Source organism: Lissotriton helveticus, chromosome 6 (assembly GCF_964261635.1).
Source record: "Lissotriton helveticus chromosome 6, aLisHel1.1, whole genome shotgun sequence".
In the NCBI taxonomy this organism is placed as follows: domain Eukaryota; kingdom Metazoa; phylum Chordata; class Amphibia; order Caudata; family Salamandridae; genus Lissotriton; species Lissotriton helveticus.
The window spans coordinates 235,329,670-235,351,337 of record NC_136067.1 but is presented as its reverse complement, the minus strand read 5'-3'; the positions used below and the strand labels follow the sequence as shown (position 1 = coordinate 235,351,337).

Genomic DNA, 21,668 nt, shown 5'->3' with positions numbered 1-21,668 from the left:
TCGTAAAAACATGAATGAATGTCCGAGGTTTCTTCAGTGCCCTGGGTATAGAAGTGATTGGTAAAATGCATGCAAAGTGTATTTTTTCCTTTTTTTGCCAGTCGCCCGGATGATTGAGCTAGGTTTGAGTGTGGATTTAGCTCTATGCAGATTAGTTTTCCAAGAATGCAAGGTACCCATTTTGACATTGAAACGCTGTTTAAGTGCCAGCAGACATGTGCCTGTGGAGGCGTTTCGAAATATGTTGTTTATCCAACCATTCCAAAGCTTGAATTTCAGAAGCTAGGTTTTGTTCCAGCAGGCATGCTTCTCTTGATCTAACTATCTCAGTTGTAGAGAATGTGCTTCTTATAGAGACCTTAATTGCATCCCAAAGAGGGAGGGCAGAGGTGTAGGGAAGGGAATTGAGTTCAAAATATTGTTTAATCCCGTCTTGTATTGCATGTCTATCCACTGAATCTCTGAGAACGTCTAGATGCAGATGCCATTGTAGGGCTCCCCTGTGGATCTGTGACTCCTCCCACCAGGTAAGAGCAATGGGCCTCATATATGGATTTTTTTACCATATGGCAGCGCAGCAGGCCATGCTGCTGCACTGCCCTACGGCAAAAGAAAAGGTCAGGAATGCACTGTCTCTACTAGATACAGCGTATTCCTGTTCTTTTCCCTGCGCCTGTGCACAATGGGCTACTGTGCGCCAACACAGGCACCTTTGCACCGTGGTGCAAGGGTGCCTGCGTTTCAGGGATGAATATTTTTGTACAGGAAGGGAAACCCTCCTGCACAAAATCAATCACAAGAGGCGTTTTCCTCTTTCTATGTGTGCTGTAGAGTGCAGCACTCATAGAAAGAGGAAAAACAAGGAGAAAATAAGATATTTCTCCTCGTTGTGCCTCCCTTACGCCTTCCCTGGGTAGGCGTAAGTCTTTGGCGCTTCTTCAGACTTACAATTTCTCGTAAATCTGGGGAAGTGTCAAAAAGCCATGGATGTTGCTGGGAACTCCCCCAGCAACATCCATGGAACGCCCCTTTCACACAGTTTTCTGCGTGAAAGGGGTACATAGTTATAAGGCCATGAAAAGCCACGTACCTTCACTTTACGCGGCCTTATAAATATGCCAGTGGCACATTGCGCCACTGGAATGTCAAAAAAGTGACGTTCCAGAGGCACAAAAGTGCAGGTAGGGCCTAAAGAATTAAGCCCACTATGTGCATGATCCAATATCGAAATATCAGAAATTGGAATGGAATCCAGTGATCATAGGAGGGAAAGAGTGAAAAATAGATAGTCAATACTGGAGTATGAGGTATGAGCATGAGAGTAGTAGGAGAAATATTTATGGTTGGATGCATGGAGTGCCACGCATCAACCAGACCAATTTCCGTAATTTCTTTTTAATAGGAGCTGTCCCTTGGTAGGAATTCATATTTCTATCCACACTAGGATCCAGACAAGACTGAAATCACCTCCCCTGTGTGTCATATATTTGCTCCTTCGATACTAAGAAGAGGAAGGGATTAATGAATTGGGAGCATACAAGTTTAACATGTTCTGTACAAATCTCCCCCCTCTGGAGGCTAGTTTTAAGTATCAGCTATATTTATCTCTATTACCAGTAAGGGCTGAAAACCAATGTGGGATTTACAGAGTTTAGCAAACTCCAGCAGTTTTGGTAGTGGAATAGGACCCAAGACCTACTCACCTTCAGAATACTCCTCAAGACCTGGCTCTTCGAACAGTAGCAGCACCCCCCTCCCCTCAGTGCCTTGAGACCCTCACGGGTAAGTAGCGCGCTCTACAAGTACTCTGACTGACTACTGGTGGAGATAACTGGGGTGGTTCAGGTGGAAGTGGTCTTGCCTGAGTAGATGGGTTTCTTGTAGGAACCTGGTATTGGGGTTTTGCTGTAGTAGGTATCTTCAAATATGGCAGCATTTATTAAGGGAGTTGAGCCCTCACACAATTAGGGATAATAGTTGAGAGTGTTAGGGTCCCCCATTTATAACAACATAAAAGTTTCTCTCATAAAAATGTTGGTATGTTACATTCCATCATACTAAACCAGATTGAGCCATCTAACCCATTTGCCTTCAGGATTTGCAAGGAGAAACAGATAGAAGAACAAAGAAATAAACATACGGTCAAGCAGTACGTCCCTTTCCATGAGAGTAGCATCTGGTAATCACAGAAAGGGATGCAATCCTCACTAGTTCAGCATAGTCAATAGTATGCGAACACAGGAAGCAGAATGGCAAATGGAGATGTGAAGGAAGAGTATTGGTCTACAGAGACCACAGAGAAATATAAGGAATAAAGTACTCCCTGCTGTACATTATATGGATATGGCAAGGGACCGAGGCGTATCATAACCATATAGAGAAATGAGGCTGAAGGCTGAGCTCCTTTATAAGGTTATAGTCTTCTGAGGTGACTTGCAATATCCTACCCTTATCATGTGATTCAGGAGTTCTTTATCTCTTATAAAACATTGCCACACGATCACCTTTTCTACAAACCACTTAAAATCTTGGTGCATAGCTCTTTCATTTAAAAGAACGACCATGTTTGCAAACCTGGGAAATAAAAATAAACCTTTAGTGCAAAGTTCAATACGTCAAAAAGCTGTTAGATATGTGTTGCAAACAGAATTTAGAAAACAATTAAATGCAAGTCAGTTTAAAAATACTGCAGTAGCTCAGAAATTGTAGAAACATGCAAAAAGATTCTATCTGTGCTCTAGCTGAGTGCAAAAAATAAACCTATTCTCTATGCTTGTCATTGAAAGCTCTTAGAATAGAGCAAAAAAAAAGAACAGCAACTTCCTGTTGCTTAAACCAATTGTATACCATCCTCGATGAAGTCGCTGCTTGATCTTGAAGAAAATCACAATAAGCTGTATCCAAATTTGGATCAAAGATTGTCCTAGTTTCTGTTGAAAACTGTAGGAAGTGTTGCTTGCCATTCCAGTGGAAGATAAGACTGAAAGGGTAGTCCCAAGCGAAAGTCTGCTGATAATTCAAGATCATCTATCCTGTGCCGAAGATCTGAGATGTCTCTATGCATTTCTTCAATGCAGGATTTTAAATCAGTTTTAAGAGAGATGATTTTAGTCTGTTTTCCACTATGGAAGTGCTCCATGTAGTCCTGTGTATGGAAATTGGATAGGACCCTCTGTTTTTTTCAGAGGGATCCTCATGTCTCTGAGCCTCCTCAAATAAATAGCCCACACCTCTGCGATGAACCGCTCCCTTTCTTGCTTGCTCTGTACCATGTTCAATGTATAGATGTGAAGCACCATTAGATTAGATGATCTGTTGACAGAAGAAGAGGTTTCAAGGGGCCTATAGGGAGCAGATCAGCCCTCCATGGGCAGCGGGACAATTCAGTTCTATACATAGCAACACGACTAAGAAACAGCCTCAGTTCCAATCCTCCATAGTGAGGTCTCTCGGCTTGATATGTCTGCACAGGTAGACAATTCAGTGATGGTGCAGGCAGTGGCACATCAGTAGGGAGGCTAAATAAGCACCTGACTGCTAGACAGTGATGGAAGGATGGCCTCAGTTGGGGAAGGCAGATTGAACACATACCATTCTGCAGGGGCTCGGAGATCCTGAGGGGGAACCACACTGTTGTAAAGCTTTGAGGATGGAAGTGCTTCTCCCCAAGGAGTTTCTCTGCATTAGGAGTGGGGGTCCAGCCATTGTGAAGAGTATCCATAAGATGTGCAAAGTCCGCATTGCTATGGAGGTGCAATGAGTTGTTGTGGACTTGGCTAGTGGGAATTTAGCAAAATCGACACCTAAGATCCAATTACAGTGTCCTGTGGAGGTCACAAGGCATAAAATCAGGCTGTGCCGTTTCCACGACATCAACCCATAATTCAAGTCACAGCCCATTCTTTTTTCAGCCTGCCAGGAATATGTCTCAGGCCAATCCCGTGACATTGGAAACCACCAGGGCTGCAGGCTCCCTAGTAATTGATAATTTTGTATTCAGGGCATCGAGTACAGTAAAGTCCAGTCAGGTCGCAGAGGTCAAGTGTGCTCACCTGCCAGGAAAAGACAGTCTCAGTGCTCAGCAGGGCCATACCGCTGTGTGTTATGATACTTGTTGTGACCGTGCCAGCAGTCACAATTCTATTCAAGCCTCCTGTGAAATGTAAATGTAAATGTAGTATACTTGTAAAGCGCACAGCTGCCCCAGCAACGGGGCGTCCCGGCGCTGTATAACTCTGGGGAACCCGTCCTGGCTTTCCCTGTGGGATGGTCCCTTGCTGGGAGTCCCCAAGGTGGAGCCAGGCATCCTCGGAATTGGTGGGGCCATTGTGGAGATTAGGCAAGCTAATGCCCAGAGTTGCCGAGTGGAACCCCTGATTAGAGTAAGCACCGAAGCGAGAATTATCGAGTCCGCTGACCAAGGTCCACGACCCTGCCGCGTCGGGAATTGAACCCTGGTCCCAGGCTGACTTCTGCTCTCAGGCCTGCCGCCTCTAACCAGTGAGCCACACTACTCCACATAGTGCTCAGGCTCAGGCTCATCAAATGCTCCTCATACACAGCACTGCTGGGCAGTTGTAGAGGACCCTCTGGTAAGGAGGCAAGGTGAATCCGCATGCTGGATCAGCCTGATAGAGTACTGAAAGATGATAGCTGTGATCAAGGTCACGCCGAGCAGCCAGGGACAAAGAGTGCTGATTCACTTGTTGCTTGAGTTAGAATTCCTTAGAAAAAACAGAAGACAAGAAGCTTTTGGCAAACTAGGAACAGTGTGTTTAATTAAACAGTTCGGCCAGAAGAACAATTACAGGCACTAGGTCTGAGCACTGCCTCAATTTACATTTGGTTTGTGTCCTTCTTATATACAAAATACAACAGGTAATAAAAAACGTTCTGGCTTACCATATATGGTGAGTAATGTTGGCTACTGCCTTTGGAGTCATAATTTAATAGTCAATGGTTACTAAAGATAGTTCTCAATCTCGCGTGGGCACAGTATGGCCAGTGATGAATGTGTCCATATGTTCGACATGGGGAGCGCGTGATTACTACGTGTGCTCGGTACTGATCTGCAATACATTCCTAAATCATGTGGCATTGACTGTATGATCTTTTTAGGAGCATGCGTGCCCCCTCCAGCCATGTGTGCTTTATCGAAGCAATCGCCCCTGAATATTGTAATGTCACTGTGCCTATCTGTGAGATTGATCAAAAGTTTCCTGCCCAAATGTTTGTTTTGCAAGCTATGCACCCTCCCACCTGTGACCTATCCATCTGCAATTCCCGGGCCCATGTCACAGGGCCGTCCTAACTACATATTTGAGAGTTGAGGTTGAGAGTTCACAACAGGCAAATATGTTAATAAAAACAACATTTAATTTCCATTGATGTATGAATTGTTTTCCACATCAACATTCTCCTACTTACATGTGTTAATTGCAGCTTCTTCAGGGCCTTAAGTGCTGCTTGTATCCAAGAAAATTTTAGGATTTCAAGTAAGGAGTACTATTGATTCAATTTGAGCCATGGAGGAGATGAACTGGCAGGATCCACTACCTATTGCATGTCTGGTGTTTCCATGCCTCCTGGTAGTTTATTGTCAAGCTAGACATATTGCAAGGCCCCTATCCTTATGAGATAGTGCTGGTACAGAAAGCTGGGGAGGATTCAGAGGAGCAAGTGTTTGGCACTGCCAGGGTAATTGACCCATTTGTCAATGATAAGTTGTAGGAAAGTAGGATCTGCTTCTTATGGTTACCCCCACTTTTTGCTTGATGTGATGCTGTTTTTGACTAGTCTGACTGGTAGCCTGCTACTCAGGGCCCCAATCAATCTGCTTTCTACCTAAACTTTTATGTTAGTTACTTAGGTACACTCCAGATTGGATACTGGGCCACCCTTGTCAGTCCCTAGTATATGGTACCCATGAACGCGGGACATAGGTACCCCAGAGGCCTCCCATGGGCTGAAGCATGTATTGTGCCCCCCATGAAAGGTCATACATAATGGAAGTACAGGCCTGCCATTGCAGCCTGTGTAAGTTGGTGCCTGCACCACTTACTAAAGATATAGGTGTACTATATCTAAGGGTCACTGCACTTAAAACCTATAAGTCACCCCTGTACCAAGCCTTTGCTATCCTGAAGGCGGGGTGTTTGGTTCTAAGTGAGACGGTGCCCCTGCATGAGCAGTATACCCCTGCAGTCTATGAAATCAATTCTCCCGGGTTGTCAGTGTAGCAGCCATATACTAATATAGAGGAGCATTACGTGACCGCGTGATGACCATCTCGAAAACTGCTGCAACGAACCCCATTGTGTTTGGTGTCAAACATGTTGGAATCATACCGTGGGAGGTAGGATTCCACCCACCTGGAGAACCCTCCGTGGGACTCTCGGTGTTCCAGGTACCAGCCTATTAGCTCCGGACAGCACAAAATAGTTGCTGCCGACCAGAGACACATTTCTGCACTGCTGCTGCTGAGCCAAGCTCAAGCACGGGAAGGCAGGACAATAGGCATCCTGTCACAAGGAGGTGTGACCACCTCCTAGGCAGGATTTTCTGTATTAACTGGGTGGGTGCACTTGCCACTGCCTGAAAGTTTGCATGAGGGGCACAATTGGTGTCCCTGTGCATAGTCCAGTTCCAACCAGTCCTGGGAGCCGTTGGCTACCGCTCTGGTGGGGAACTGAACAAAGAACATGGGAGTAACCTCCCCCCTGTCCAGGCCCTCTCCTGGGAGGGACCCCTCTATATCCCAAGCCCTTTCCTTAGGGTTCTTATCCTTTTGCATGCTGATGACGAGCTCAGCTCGTCATGCAGCACTGTGGCGCTGTGCTGATGACAAGCTGAGCTCGTCATGGCCTCTGCGGAACACCCACGCGGGGACAATTATCCCACTGTGCTGGGCGTTCCATTGAGCGGGTGTGGTCATGACGAGCTCAGCTTGTCATCAGCACAGCGCCACCGTGCTGCATGACGAGCCGAGCTCGTCTTCAGCACCGCAGCACAGCGCACGGCCCTCCTTTCCCCCCGCGCCGAGGGGGAATTAGCCCCGCAGCGATGGGGTTAAGGGCTTACCTGGGTGTAGGGCCTTAGATTCGTCGTGATCAAGATTCAGAATTTAAACCACTACACTTCTACCGTCTGGGCACTCTGGACTTTGCTGGACTTCGTTTGTGCCTGACTTTCTCTCCCTTCCAGTCTGCTGCATCGTCGGTGCCTGTAAATCCTCCAGGAACCTTCCAAGGCCTGTGAAGCATCAAGGACAACCAAAGTAATCTCCCTTGGAGTGAAGGAGTGCCTCCCATGCGTTTGCAGGCATCACAGCGTAGACGACCGGTCTGCAGATACCGAGCTCCTCTAGACTCCATGGGCTCTACAACTCAGACAGTGGTTTTCCTCAGGCCCTGAGGCCTGCTCTCCCCTCTGACCAAGTTGGAGGCCAGCAGCTCGAGTGGGGGTTGCAATAACCTAAACAAGTGGTTCCCAAACTTTTTCGACCTGTGGCTCCCTTGACCTAATTGGCAGTTGGTCGTGGCTCCCCATCATGTCACTTTTTATTTTTTTTACCGGTGGTAGCATACAAGCCCGACCTCGGTATACTTCCAATTTTCTCCCTGAAATTAAGTGGGATGAAGCCGATGAAGGTATTACAATCATATTTGTAACAAAATAAAAAGATAAGTCGTTTAATAAAAACTTTAATTGGTTAAGTGGGAAATTATACAAAATTGATTTGCCAAATATGTTTCCATGACTTGACAACCTTTTTTAACCACACATAATAAACAGTCCAGACATAAGATCTGGATCAGTCATGTGAGTGCAGACTCTGGTCACAGAACTAGAGCAGTCAGGTGACTGCAGACTCTGGTCACTGAACTAGAACAGTCAGGGACTGCAGACTCTGTGCATCCAGAACTAGAGTAGTCAGGAACTGCAGACTCTGGTCACTGAATTAGAGCAGTCAGGAACTGCAGGCTCTGGTCTCTGAATTAGAGCAGTCAGGAACTGCAGACTCTGGTCTCTGTCATGTGTATCACAAGTTAATCATGACATGTTCTCAATCTTGTTTAGTTTAACGCCACCTAAACACACACAGTAGGAGTGCTTTGATAAGGAAAGAGGTTTAGGAAACATCAAGATTTTTTGAAGATATGTATTTTCTACCAGGTATGTCCCCCTTCATCTTGCACTCTGGTCATATGCTCTGTCTGTAGTGTAAAAAATGGGTCCTCTCTAGTAATTACCTCAAGCTGTCTACTTTACCAACATTTTGCATTTCATCTTCAATCTGCAACTTACAGCATTGATATTTTCCTGGCTCTATAGGTGGCTTTGATGCATTTCCCTCTATTTGCCACCTAAAAAGCTTCTGACTGGAGTCTATCCTGAAGTTGGAGGGCATTCCCATGTTCTGTGTAAAGTACTTTTTTTTATTTCTTTTGTGTTTCAAAATATTGGGTAACAGGAGGAGAAAAGTATTTAGGTGAAATGAAAATCACTCCTTGCCAGGGCTCCTTCCAAGTCAAACAGCTACTTACTACATATTTTCTTAAATTAGTATATTCTGTTTTGTGTGAGACATGCTCCTACTGTTAACCCCACCCTCGCTCACTATCGGGGGCTCTAGTAACACAGGAATCCCCTTGCTCAAGGAAAAGTTTGAGTTGAGCATCTAAAATCAATCTCTGATCCTCATTAAGGAAATGTTTTTCTCTGCACTTTTTAGGAGTAGTCTGTTCCTCATCATTTCAATTTTACAAAATTCTTTAGCATTTCCTTCTGCTATGCAGGGCTAATTAAGAGCTAAAAATCCGAAGTGACAGCCATTATTAAAAGTACCATCAGTCAATAAGCGTGAATATAAATCGAAGAAAGAATTCTAAATAAGGCATATCCCATATATTCTTTTTTCCTATAAATAAGGGCCCATCTAAATATTTGTTGTAACAAAATTATACTCTCCCTGACAGCGCCTCCGTGTAAGATGAAAGATAAGGATTGAAAATGCTAATTTTATTTGGGAGGCCTTACTCTTGTTACTAACAGGGAGAAATATATGGAGGGAAGAAGGGGGAACTGCTTTCACCGAGGCTGAGAAGGAAACTGGGTTACATTATTTATTACAATAATAATGACATGCTTTGTGCCTGGCCTTACCTGAGGGTCGGACTGGGGCCGGAAAACTAATCCAGGCTGCAATGCGGCTAATTTCCACAGCTGAAGCAGTTTGCCCACTGGAATTTCTGTCTTTTAAATTCTGGTGGGGACAGGAACAAAGAGTGGGAACAGCAGCCAGCATAATTACAGGGGCTTAGCCGGTCACAAGTTTTTCATGTCCCCTTTCTTTAGTATTATTCTAATGTGCAACCAACCTATGTAGTTTGTGCAGGGTCCTCAGAGGCACAGCAAAACACGGGCAGCAATAATGCTGAACAGTCTGCTGTGCATAAATGGAGGCTACTTGAAAGCACGTCCTAAACGCGAAGTTGCCTCTTGGGCCAAAGTGATTACAGATTACACAGGTGGCATTTGTAACACCCCCTGCGCTGCAGGCGGCTGGGTGTTAAATAAGCCTGCAGCGCAGGGGGTGTTACAAATGCCACCTGTGTAATCTGTAATCACTTTGGCCCAAGAGCACAACTTCGCGTTTACGACCTGCATTCAAGTAGCCTCCATTTAGGCACAGCAGACTGTCCAGCATTCACAACTACAATAGAAGCCTCATTTGCACAGTTACAGGCTATCTTTCACACATCGTGCCCGCGGCGCCCCTGGCTACTCGCAACGGCGCACTGGGGCGCAGCGGCGCACAGATTGGGAACCACAGACCTAAACCCTGGGTACCGCATTTCCTTTGCAGTTGCAAAAGCTTGTTGCAAGAAGATCTTCGGGCTCCCAATAGCTCCAAGCCTGATCCCCTTCTGTGACCAGAATCTTTGGCCACACTGCATTGTGTGCATCTTGGCCTGCCACTTTTGTTGAGCTCCTCGAGGTCCTCTCACAACTCCTGTGCCATTGGCCTGTGGGTCCATTTGATGGTTACCTTTGATTTCCTTGGGCTCCCCAGATTTCTCGAGGCCTATCCTGACTCCGCTGCATGTGGTTAGTCTCCTGGACCTTGCTGGTCTGAACCATACACTTCCTTGACCTCCTGCGTGGGTGGCTGTGGCCAAGGCTTGTTGGTGCTACTGCTGGACACCGACCCCTCAGCCCTCAACATCCTTAGTGGGACAGCTCGTAACTGACTCCTGGTCATACTCAGCCTCACCTGGTCCCCGCAGCTGCAGAGTCAAGGTCACCATCAACTATCCCGACGCACCTGACATCGGTGGGCATTCGTCTTCTGTGTCCCTATTCACTCTCAAGTAACCCAGACTCTGTCCCCTCTGCTTTCAGGTACTCTTTCATCCAGAATCCACAAATGGATTCCAACTGACACTTTCTCTCCTTCCAGCAGTGGCACTTTCCTGAAGTCCTCCATTGGGTCCTACAGCGGTTTCTGACACCACTTCACCCCTCTGCAGCCGTCTTCCCTGGGACAGGTAACATGGATACTACGACATTCTCGGGTGGGGTGGGTCTCCAACCTTCTGTCTTCCATGGGGTTTCTTCAGGGTCTTCTGGGGCGTGTCCTAAATCCTTAAAAATCCAACCACACCTTACACATAGAGTTGTACAGAGCCCACAGTCATGTTCTCACACTGCACATGTCCTCCATGGGATCCCTAGTTACGTACCTTGGTTAGGTCCTTAGGCCCCCAGCGATTCTGCAACCTCTCAACATTGTCCTCATTCAAGTCATGCTTCCTATACCATTTTCTTAGTATATGGTTTGGTTCCCCCACGGGGCCCACTGTGATTTATTGCTATTTACTGCTGTCATTTCTTTGCTAAGTATTGTGTGCTTTGGGTTTATCGCCATGTGGGAGATACTGTAAATGTACTAGATAGTGTTATATAATAAATACATATTTTTATAACTACTGTGTGGGTCTCCTTTTCATGTAATCTATACTATAAGATTGCATTCTGGTAAAACAAAATACTAAGCCTGAAGGCTGCTCTCCACAGCTACCACTTGGATAGCTTTCTAAGGTTGCCTGAGATCTCCTAAATCAACATAAGGGTTGTTTGGACTGGTGCAAGGTGCCCTCTTTAACTAGTGGACATTATATACCAGGCCAACTTCTCACATAAGGTGTAACCAAGGCCCCACCGGGATGCAACTTCTTGACTCCTACTCCCTACCGGCAAACCTACAACATGTCAGTCGGATTACCACCAAATGATCTGAATATATGTTATCATTGACAGCCTATAGGACAAAATAGATAATGAAAGTTGAATTCACCCACTGGGTATTCAAGCTCATAAAAACACTACCCATCATCTGCAAGCAAAAGGCAAGTTCCGCCACCAATACAGATATGTGTTCCCCACAAGCAATGACAAATGTGTTGACGGCAGCAGAAGTGGCAGCAAGAAAGTGAAATGAACCCTGATTTGTTCCTTTTTGTTTGGACACTTAATAAGTCAACGTGTTTCCTTTCACCGAACCAGACCATTTCCTGTTTAACAGCAGATTATTTAAATCAAGGTATTTTTCTATTAGGGATTGTTAAGCCTGACAGCCTTAGGGTGGTCTTCCCAAATGTTTTGCCTACTTGCCACAACTCAAAGTTTTGCAGAATTCTTTGTGTTGGCCTTAGGACTCGGCACACTTTACCACTGCTAACCAGTACTAAAGTGCATGTGTTCTCTCTCCTGAGCATGGTTTGATTGACCTAACCACCATTGGCATGTTTAATTTACCTATAAGTCCCTTGTAGAGTGCATTACATGTGCCCAGGGCCTGTACATTAGCTGCTACTAGTGGGAATGCAGCACTGATTGTGCCACCCACCTCAAGTAGCCCTTTAAAACTGTCCCAGGTCTGCCACTGCAGATCCTGTGTGCAGTTTACACTGCCTTGTCTACAAGGCATTTAAAACCCCTTGCCAAGATTTAAATTCCCCTTTATTACATAAAGGAACCCCTCAGGTAGGCCCTAGGTCTAGAGCGACCAGCTAGCCCCAGTTGGCTCTTTATTCTTTTAGGCACTACAAGTCAGTTTATTCTTCCAAAATTAATAACTCAGGTTATACTTATTGGATTTTTGTCTTGTTTTGTTCATAAAAATATAAGCTTTTATTCTAAACTGTTGTGGAGACTTTTGAGGTGTTTTCATTGTGCTACTGTTTGAATTGTTGCACAAATACTTTACACATTGCCTCTTAAGTTAAGCCTGATGACTTTATGCCAATCTACCAGAGGGTAAACACGTTAATTCGGGGTGTGCATCTGACTTTGCCTTACTAGGATGGTGGTTCCTGTTTGGACAGGGTGCATATCTCTGCCAAACATAAACCCAATTTCTAACAGGGTTATTTCAGTCAATTTGGGCTGGGGTAGTTACTGTTTTTATTACTTTCTTTTTACTAAGATCATCTGGTTATTCCATTGCAGACAGTACTGAGGAGAGAACACAGTTTTCTTGAGTTTTACTTAATGTTTAGTGTCCGATCAAGTCTATTTGATGTGCTTTGAGAAAATAAATTCACCAAACCAGACGTTTTCTCAATACACAATAAACATACATGAAAAGAGGCATCACATGAAGCAAACATTGCCAGATGTCCCCGTTTAGAATGGTTTCCCACATAACTAGAACCTTAGGGACCAGATTTTGAGTATGGTAAATATAATTTTCAGTTATTTGGCAATAGATTTACCACTACTGCCTTAATGACAGCGGAAGATATTCCAGATTGAGAGCATAATTTTGAGTTTGGCAACTGGCGGATAGGCATGCGAGGCCATACTTTTTCTTCCCAGGTGGAAGACTGTACACCATATTTAGTGCACTAAAGAAAGCAGTACAGCGTGCAACTCTTGAGAGGCTCAGTTTAAAAGCAGTTTTGAATCCCACCCTACGACCTATCTTTCAACACCTCACTTGACCACAGGCAAAATTTCTGCGACTTTGATGTTCTGGAGAGCAATTATAACCATGTTACCTAAATGGACCAATAAAAGAGAGGGAAGTGAAAATAGGACTTGAATAAAGGACTTGGCTAATAAGGAAAAGATGAAAGCCTATGCCGACAAGAGGCGTCATGCGGAAAATATTGAGTTTAAGACAGATCTAGTTATCGCCCGACAGTTGCGAAGGAGAAAATTTGATGCTCCACATGATGCTGCACCTTACCACACTGTGTCCATCAAGGGACATTTGGTAGCTGCCCAGTGTCCTGAAAAGTCTTTCATCAGAGGGTCTTCTTACTTTTGGCATTTGATTCGTCAGTCTTCTGATCAAGATAGTGAAAGAAAGACTGAACCAGAAAACTCAGTGACTGCTGTTACTGCTTCATCATCTTCAAAAATCTCTGACAACGGGGGGCATGGCTAACTGCCGAGAGAAATGAACGCTCTCTAAAGAGGCTCCTGCGACTCACCACCAAATTCCTACACTATCCGGAGAAATATCCGAGTACTGACCGCACAGAGAGCGCCAATCTACCCCCCAACCAAGCTGAGGCACCAGGAGAAGAGCAGACCGTCTCAGAGGCTGAGTGGTGTACAGCGGTGGGAGGCACACCAACGATATATGGCCTGGGCTTGGAGCTGACTAGCGGCCCGGGGACCGCTGGGCAGACGGCGCACCCGAGTCTCGGTGGTGGGGGGGCCTGTCAGCAATGGAAGAGATGGGCAGACTTTGGTGATTTCTTGTCTCTGCCTGCTTGCTGAGGCCTTTGGTGGGGGTGAGTGGAGCCTGCCGCTGCCACAGCTGAAGTGGTGAGCCTGCGGAGCGAGGAGACAGCTATCTCCCCCGGCACAGTGCAGTTTGGAGTCTGGGGAATGGGTCAGAATGGGCTGCCCTGAGAGAGCATTGTGTGGGCCAGTGGTGGAGAGCAGCCCAGCTCAGGGGTCTGCCCGAGCGGCGCCGAAGAGACTCAACTGGAGTAAATACAAAGAGGCAAGAGCACTAGCTGAGTGTACACAGAGAAAGACTGCCTGTGAAAAGCTATAAGGAATGGTGGGGGTGACAGGCTATCGGAGGATCGCTGCAGTGTCCTGATCCCGCTTCTGTGAGCTGCAAGGCCCATTTACAGGCCCTAAAGTCAGTTGGGGAAGCCTCCCTTGAGTAGGAAAGGGAAGAGTCTACTGGGGCCATCACTGATGACACAGCCTGGCCGAGCTTGAATGCACAGCTGAGGTCTAGACCATAACAGGAACTACGGTGAAGGGGGACTTGAATAGAGGCCTGTGCAACTGGTGGGAGAGTGTAGACAAACCCTGGCACCATCTCTGACCCACTGATTGTTGTGTGGAAGTGCCCATTGGGCTCCAACTGAGTCATAGCAAAAGACTCTCTTTGCAGTGGGACCTCGAGAAGGGGCCTAAGTGGGGGTGACCGGGACCATGAGGCACCTGTGGTGACCCAACCAGACACAGGTGAGTGAAGGGCACACAGGCCTCCCTGGGGGAAACCCCGACAGGACACGTGGAACACTGACAGTAGCCACAGGCAGGCGGTGGAGACTACCCCGCTAGATTTGTAGAGTGCCCCCCACCCCGCAGCTCCACTTCTACCTATCAAACTGTCCTCTCCCTTACAACGGTCAACTAAGATGATGGGTGGAAACGGAGTGTGCAGCACTCACCATACTAAACTGAATAAATTCATGCTGCACAAAAACCAAGACACAGCTAAGAGTGACCAAAACCAGTCATGGCCTGTCTCCCAACCAGGGCAGGAGAAAGAAGATCTTAGATTGCGGGACATCATGGCAGTAATAAGTAGAATGCAGACGTCCCTAGAAACAGGGATAGACTCGGTCACTACAAAAGTAGCGCTCATAAGAGCGGACCCACCGGAACATGGGTGACAGGTTCAAAGAGGTGGAAGAGATAACAACTAATCTTCAGGCGAACACATAAGTCCTCAAGAAACAAGTCTGTGACCTGCAGACCACAAGCAAATTCATGGAGGCCAAGCTTGACGAATATGAAGGGAGGTCTTGCTGCAACAACGTATGAATAATTGGGGTACCTGAGAGAGCGGAAGGACCTGCAACATGCCTTTTAGTCGAGGACCTCACCACAACACACCTGCAGCCTTGAGGGCTATCTAGATACTTCTCTGTCGAAAGGGCGCACCAGGTCCCGGTAGGATGACCAAAACTAGGTGCCCCTCTGCAACCGATCCTGGCCCGAATATTCAATTTTCGTGACCATGATGTCATATTGCAAACGGCCCACAGTGCTCCTCCATTATCATATCAAAATAGCACAATCACCTTCTTCCCAGACTTTACAGCAAATGGTCCAGAGGCAGATGAGGTTCCTCAAAGTGAAAAAAGTCTTGAGGGATAAAGGGATGAAATATGCCATGCTCTTTCCAGCGTGGCTGTGGATTGAGGCTGAAGTGGTGGCCTGCTTCCTCTTGACTCCTGATGAGGCAAGGTAGTGGCTGGTGGGTGGATGTGTAGAGCCACTGTCCTCCAAAGTTATAGATGGGGTGGGACGACAGACACTCTGCAGAGTTGGGGGCGGGTAGTTCTAGACCGGCCATGCAGGAAGGCAGGGAGGTGGGGTTTATGCCTCTCGGTTCTGGGTTGGGGTTTAATAAGTATTAAATGGGCCAGCATTCACACTATGTTGTTCATTGTTCAACCGGTTGGAAACAGTAGCAACAGAACTGCAAAGGGCTGTGAGACAGGGCTTCACAATAGACCATTGACATGTCCACCACTCAAATTACTTTCAGATTTCCCTATACTAATTCACCATAAATCCTTTTTGGGTTCCAGAGTTGCGTGTACTCAGCGAAAAAGCACTTTGACACCTCGTCAGGGGTAGTAAGCACTATATAAATGCAATTACAATTGCAAGTACAATTGACAAGCATCTGCACAGCAACACAGTCAAGGACAAGAAAACACCATCAATGAGTGCATTGACTGAGATTCCAAAAATATAAAAAATAATATTAATCTCAGATAACGTGTCTCCACACTCCAAATGCCTGATCACAATTCGCCTACAATGCTTCGCCATATGGTTTTTGACACTGAGGTATCTGATGATGAATGTCCTTAGGACCACTGCTCAGGGTAACACAACTTAAAATCAAGTACTAGGACCCAGTGGAGGAAGTATAAGTGGAAGGAAAGGATGTTTTCCATTAGGAAAGAGTTGAAGATACTGCTTCCAGGGATCCATATCAGCAATTTGAGTAACCTCATCAGGACAAGGAATGGCACTATGATTATGATCAATATGAGGAAGATACTCATTCCACGATCCAACCAGTGACTTGGGTACCAGTTGAGCCAGTTAAGGACTTTGGCAGATGCTGGTGAACTGCTACACGTTTTCCTGAATCCACAAGAGCTGATTTGAGAAGACAGAGTTCCAGACCATCCTTACCCTCTTACTAAATGCCTCAAACTTGACCTATGATACCCCACACTCTGGAGGGTCTACCACTCTGGCAAACACCCACAGTATCCCTACTGCTGCATTCACCTCTTGTAGAGCAACTTATAAAACTGGCACAAAATAACATCTACTGTGATGATGGATATGAAGAAGGAGAACTTTAGAGCCATACTGATCAACATACAAAGTATGGAACAACTATGTAGCTCAAGTAATGCAATATATTCCTCCTCTGCTAGAGTCTTCTCCAGGTGATATAGGAGGTGTATACAAACCGTCAGAGTAATATCCATTATCAACCATATTTGATCTGAGTTCCAAAAGTGATGACGAACCCAGCCCTTGTAGCAGCTGTTGTTCCCACACCGCAAAAAAATGTAAAGCACTAAAGAATACATCTGCTTGCTCGACTGGCCACCCACTGGTAAATTCTGTGATAATGAAAGCAGCCAGAGGTGTCCTGGAAATCCCAAATCTCCAGGCTCTGCACAACCCGACAAGAAGGCAGAAGGCTCAATAAAAGTGGATAAGGTTTTTCTGTTACACTTAGGTACAACAGTTGTAAGAGCATCAAATGCACAGGAAATACTTGCCCAATACAAAATACAAATGTAGTTGGATATTGGACCCTATATTAACCTCCTGCAAGATGACCAAAATAATGAGATGAAAGAAATCCTACATAAAGGGGAGCGTACATCTTCCACTATCATCAACATTGCCATGGACACAGCCACTACTGGTTTCAGAGTGCTGTTGGCTGCAGCTGTTTTGTGCTGATCAATATCGGAGGTCCAAGATAGGATATTGGACATACTTTATGAAGGAGAATGCTTATTTCGATAGCATGTTGATAAAGCTCTCCAGTCTGTTAAGACAGTTAGGGACACAGCAAAATCGCAGGGAGTTCTAAAACAAAGGAGATTACACACCTTTTGTGGAGCTTGAGAGAGAGGTAAGTACTCCTATAGAGGAAGGGATCAAGTCTGCAGGTATCAACCTTATCAGCTACCTCAGTAATAATAACACCAGCAATAGGTACAAATGTACGGGATACCATCACCTGCATCCTATCAAAGACAGACCCTCATATAAAAAATGCAAGTCAACATAGAGGGCAAGAAGAATAAAAGGGACAGTGACATCTTTCAGGCAATGTCACAATATCTGCTTCCCAGATATCTCGTGTTGAAAAAGTATATCTATTGTTTCAGAGAAGGGGCCATTATATCATCAGACAAAAACTGGAGTTCCCCCGGAAACTTCTAACAGCACTGCCATCAGCATCGACTACTGATACAAAATGAGATCATCACCATGTTAAAGGAAGGGGTTATAGAACTGGTTTCCAGAGTCCAAGTAATATACAGGTTTTTATTCCTCGTTTCTTCTTGTCGCAAACAAATCCGGATAATGGAGACCAATTTTGGAGCTATATCAACCAAACACATTTCTCAAAAACGTTCATTTCATATAGACCTTCACCTAGTACAAGCAGGTGACTATATGTCAAATTTAGATCTACCAGTTGCATATTCCCACCCTCCCAAACCACAAAAATACTTGAGATTTCAAATGGCCAGTCGCCATTTTCAATTCAAAGTTCTACCATTGGGCCTCAATGAATATTCACAAATTGCATGGCCTCAGTTGCTGCACAGCTCAGAAAACATGGTCATCAAGTATTTCTCTATCTGAATGACTAGCTTGCCAATGGAAACTCTTCCAGATTCACCAAAGCCTCAATTAAAGTCAGTCTTCAGCTTTTCAACAAATCGGGGCTTACTGTAAACAAAGCGAACCATCTCTGACTCTCCACAAAAAGATTGTATTTCATCTCATCCAACAAAAATGATAAAACAAAACCTTACCATAGTAAACTCAGTACAAAAATAAAGCTAAAGGTCTAGCATTCCTTCAAGAGAAGGCCTAGTTTGTGATGACAAAAGATGCTTCCCTAGAAGATTGAAAGTGTTACAGCAAACAAATGATGGACGGAATGCTGACAATGCAAACATTCTCCACCAGTCAAAAGATCTGGGTTAAATCCATCGTTCTATTGCCCACTATGCCGCCCCAGTTTGGGCCCAGCCATATGCAAATCAGTCCTGGCCCTGTGCCCCATGGGAACAGTCCAGACCGCACAGCCAGGCCAGGTCCTTCTTGGACCGGAAACAAGCATCCTGGGACCGGTTTCAAGGTATGTCACTCTTCTTCATCCAGGCTAGCTTGAATCCAGTGGCACAGTGATCAAGGGACCCACATCTGGGCATACCAATCCCACTTAGGGCGAAAAGTGTTACAGCAAACAAATGAGCAAAAAAACTATGGATTTAGGCTCAGATCTCTGTTTTTTTTTTTTTATATAGCGCGAACTAGAACCGAACCGAATCAGTTATCAGAGCGCTTTACATAGCACCAGTTACGTTACATGAGGACACACTTTCATTTTTTTTTTTTTAGGCACAGGGAGATTAAGTGATTTGCCCAGAATCACAGGAGGTTTTTGGCATCGTTACCGAGACTCGAACCCAGATCCCCAGGTCCGAGGTCGAGCGCCTTAGCCGTTAGGCCAACCCCTCTCCTCTGTACTGGGGTGAATGTATGACATTGTTCTGCATTCTGTCCATGAACTGTTCTTTTTGCTTTGTCACCCCGGGTGGGATGTGTATGCCCAGACGTGGGTCCGGTGCTCTCCATGCCACTGGAGTCGAGCTATCCTCTCTTAGGATGCCTGTTTCCAGTCCAGGGAGGACCTGGTTTGTCAGTTCGGGCTGAACTGTTTCCTATTGGGTGCAGGGTCAAGACTGATTTGTATATGGCTGGATCCAAACTGGAATGGCATGGTGAGCAAAAAAAACGATGGATTTAGGCCCAGATCTCTGTACTGGGATGAATGTAGGACTTTGTTCTGCATTCTGTCCATCAATTTTTCTTTTTACTTTTTCCCTAGATGGTTGGTTTGCACATATCCAAGGACTAGAGGTCAGGGGCACATGGTCATTGAAAGCAACTCCACATTAATGTGATAGAGCTATCAACAAGCAAATACAAACGTGTGTCCGAGTTCTGTGAGAGGACGCACAAAAGATATGGGCTTGAGGCATCCGTAATCATATCCACTTAACAGGGTGATGCACACTTACAACGCAACTTTTACGTCGTAATGCTGTTACAACGCTGCTATTACAACGCAGGATCCATTACATCGGATGCCATTACAACGCATGGCATTACATCGCATATGCTATTACAACGCATACCATTACATCGTAAGTATTGGTAAGTATATACATTTTTTTTATTTTATTTAATATTATATAATTGATTTAATTATTATTAATTATAAATAAAAATAAATAAAAATATTTATTTATGTTTTTAAATATTATAAATTAAATTTATTAATTTAAGAAATTTTTTAAATAAGTATGAGTATAGGAGTATATGTTTTGGTGTACTGAGGTATATGTTTTGGGGTGTTTGGGTATTTTTTGGTTTTAGGGCAGGGTTTGGGTTTTGGGGTACAGGGGTGTTTTTAGGTTTCAGGGTAGGGTTTGGGTTTTGGGGTACAGGGGTGTTTTTAGGTTTCAGGGTAGGGTTTGGGTTTGGGGTACAGGGGTGTTTTTAGGTTTCAGGGTAGGGTTTGGGTTTTGGGGTACAGGGGTGTTTTTAGGTTTCAGGGTAGGGTTTGGGTTTTGGGGTACAGGTGTGTTAGGGGTTGGGTTTTGGGGTACAGGGGTGTTTTTAGGTTTCAGGGTAGGGTTTGGGTTTTGGGGTACAGGTGTGTTTTTAGGTTTCAGGGTAGGGTTTGGGTTTTGGGGTACAGGGGTGTTTTTAGGTTTCAGGGTAGGGTTTGGGTTTTGGGGTACAGGGGTGTTTTTAGGTTTCAGGGTACGGTTTGTGTTTTGGGGTACAGGGGTGTTTTTAGGTTTCAGGGTAGGGTTTGGGTTTTGGGGTACAGGGGTGTTTTTAGGTTTCAGGGTAGGGTTTGGGTTTTGAGGTACAGGGGTGTTTTTAGGTTTCAGGGTAGGGTTTGGGTTTTGGGATACAGGGGTGTTTTTAGGTTTCAGGGTAGGGTTTGGGTTTTGGGGTACAGGGGTGTTTTTAGGTTTCAGGGTAGGGTTTGGGTTTTGAGGTACAGGGGTGTTTTTAGGTTTCAGGGTAGGGTTTGGGTTTTGGGGTACAGGGGTGTTTTTAGGTTTCAGGGTAGGGTTTGGGTTTTGGGGTACAGGGGTGTTTTTAGGTTTCAGGGTAGGGTTTGGGTTTGGGGTACAGGGGTGTTTTTAGGTTTCAGGGTAGGGTTTGGGTTTTGGGGTACAGGGGTGTTTTTAGGTTTCAGGGTAGGGTTTGGGTTTTGGGGTACAGGGGTGTTTTTAGGTTTCAGGGTAGGGTTTGGGTTTTGGGGTACAGGGGTGTTTTTAGGGTTAAGGGTTGGGTTTGTGATTAGGGCTAAATAAATTATAGTTACCATTTATAAATTAAATAAAATATATTTATTAAATTAAATTAATTATATTATATTAATTACATTTTTAATTAAATTAATTAAATTAAAAAAATTATTTTAATTAATTTAATTTCATTACAATTTTAAACATATTTAAATTAAAATAATTTCATTATATTAATTAATTAAAAATAATTACAATTTTTATTAAAATTAAATTAAATAAATAGATTTAAATTTATTAAATTAAATTAACTACTATTTTAAAATGTATTTTAATTAAATTAAATAAATTAAATTAATTAAATTAAATGAATTACATTTTTTTTTAAAAGTATACTTACCTATACTTACGATGTAATGCCATGCGTTGTAATAGCATCTGCGATGTAATGCCATGCGTTGTAATGGCATCCGATGTAATAGATCCTGCGTTGTAAAAATTCCGATGTAACGGAATGCGTTGTAATAATCCGCGATATAGTGACACCAATCCCTTAACAGCACAGCATATGCCAGGCGTCCCCAGTGGCGGGGCGGACACTCTCAGTGGAACACCAAATGGAAAGCCACAAGTGGGAACGGAATAATACCCAGCCCTAACACGCCTATTTTCCCCAAAAAAATGGAGCTTCGCTGACATGGAAACCTTTGTGGGATTAAATCCTTTTGAAAATGTGGCACAAACTTCTATAAATCTGAAAAGTTATTTAGTGTTTGTAAGGCT

General features: G+C 44.7%; 1 protein-coding gene across 1 annotated transcript in view; it reads left to right on the top strand.

Annotated features, from left to right (window-relative positions):
- The window catches only part of LOC144762241 (uncharacterized), an 875,873-nt gene that overhangs the window by 77,230 nt on the left and 776,975 nt on the right, over window positions 1-21,668 (top strand). The window lies entirely within an intron of this gene.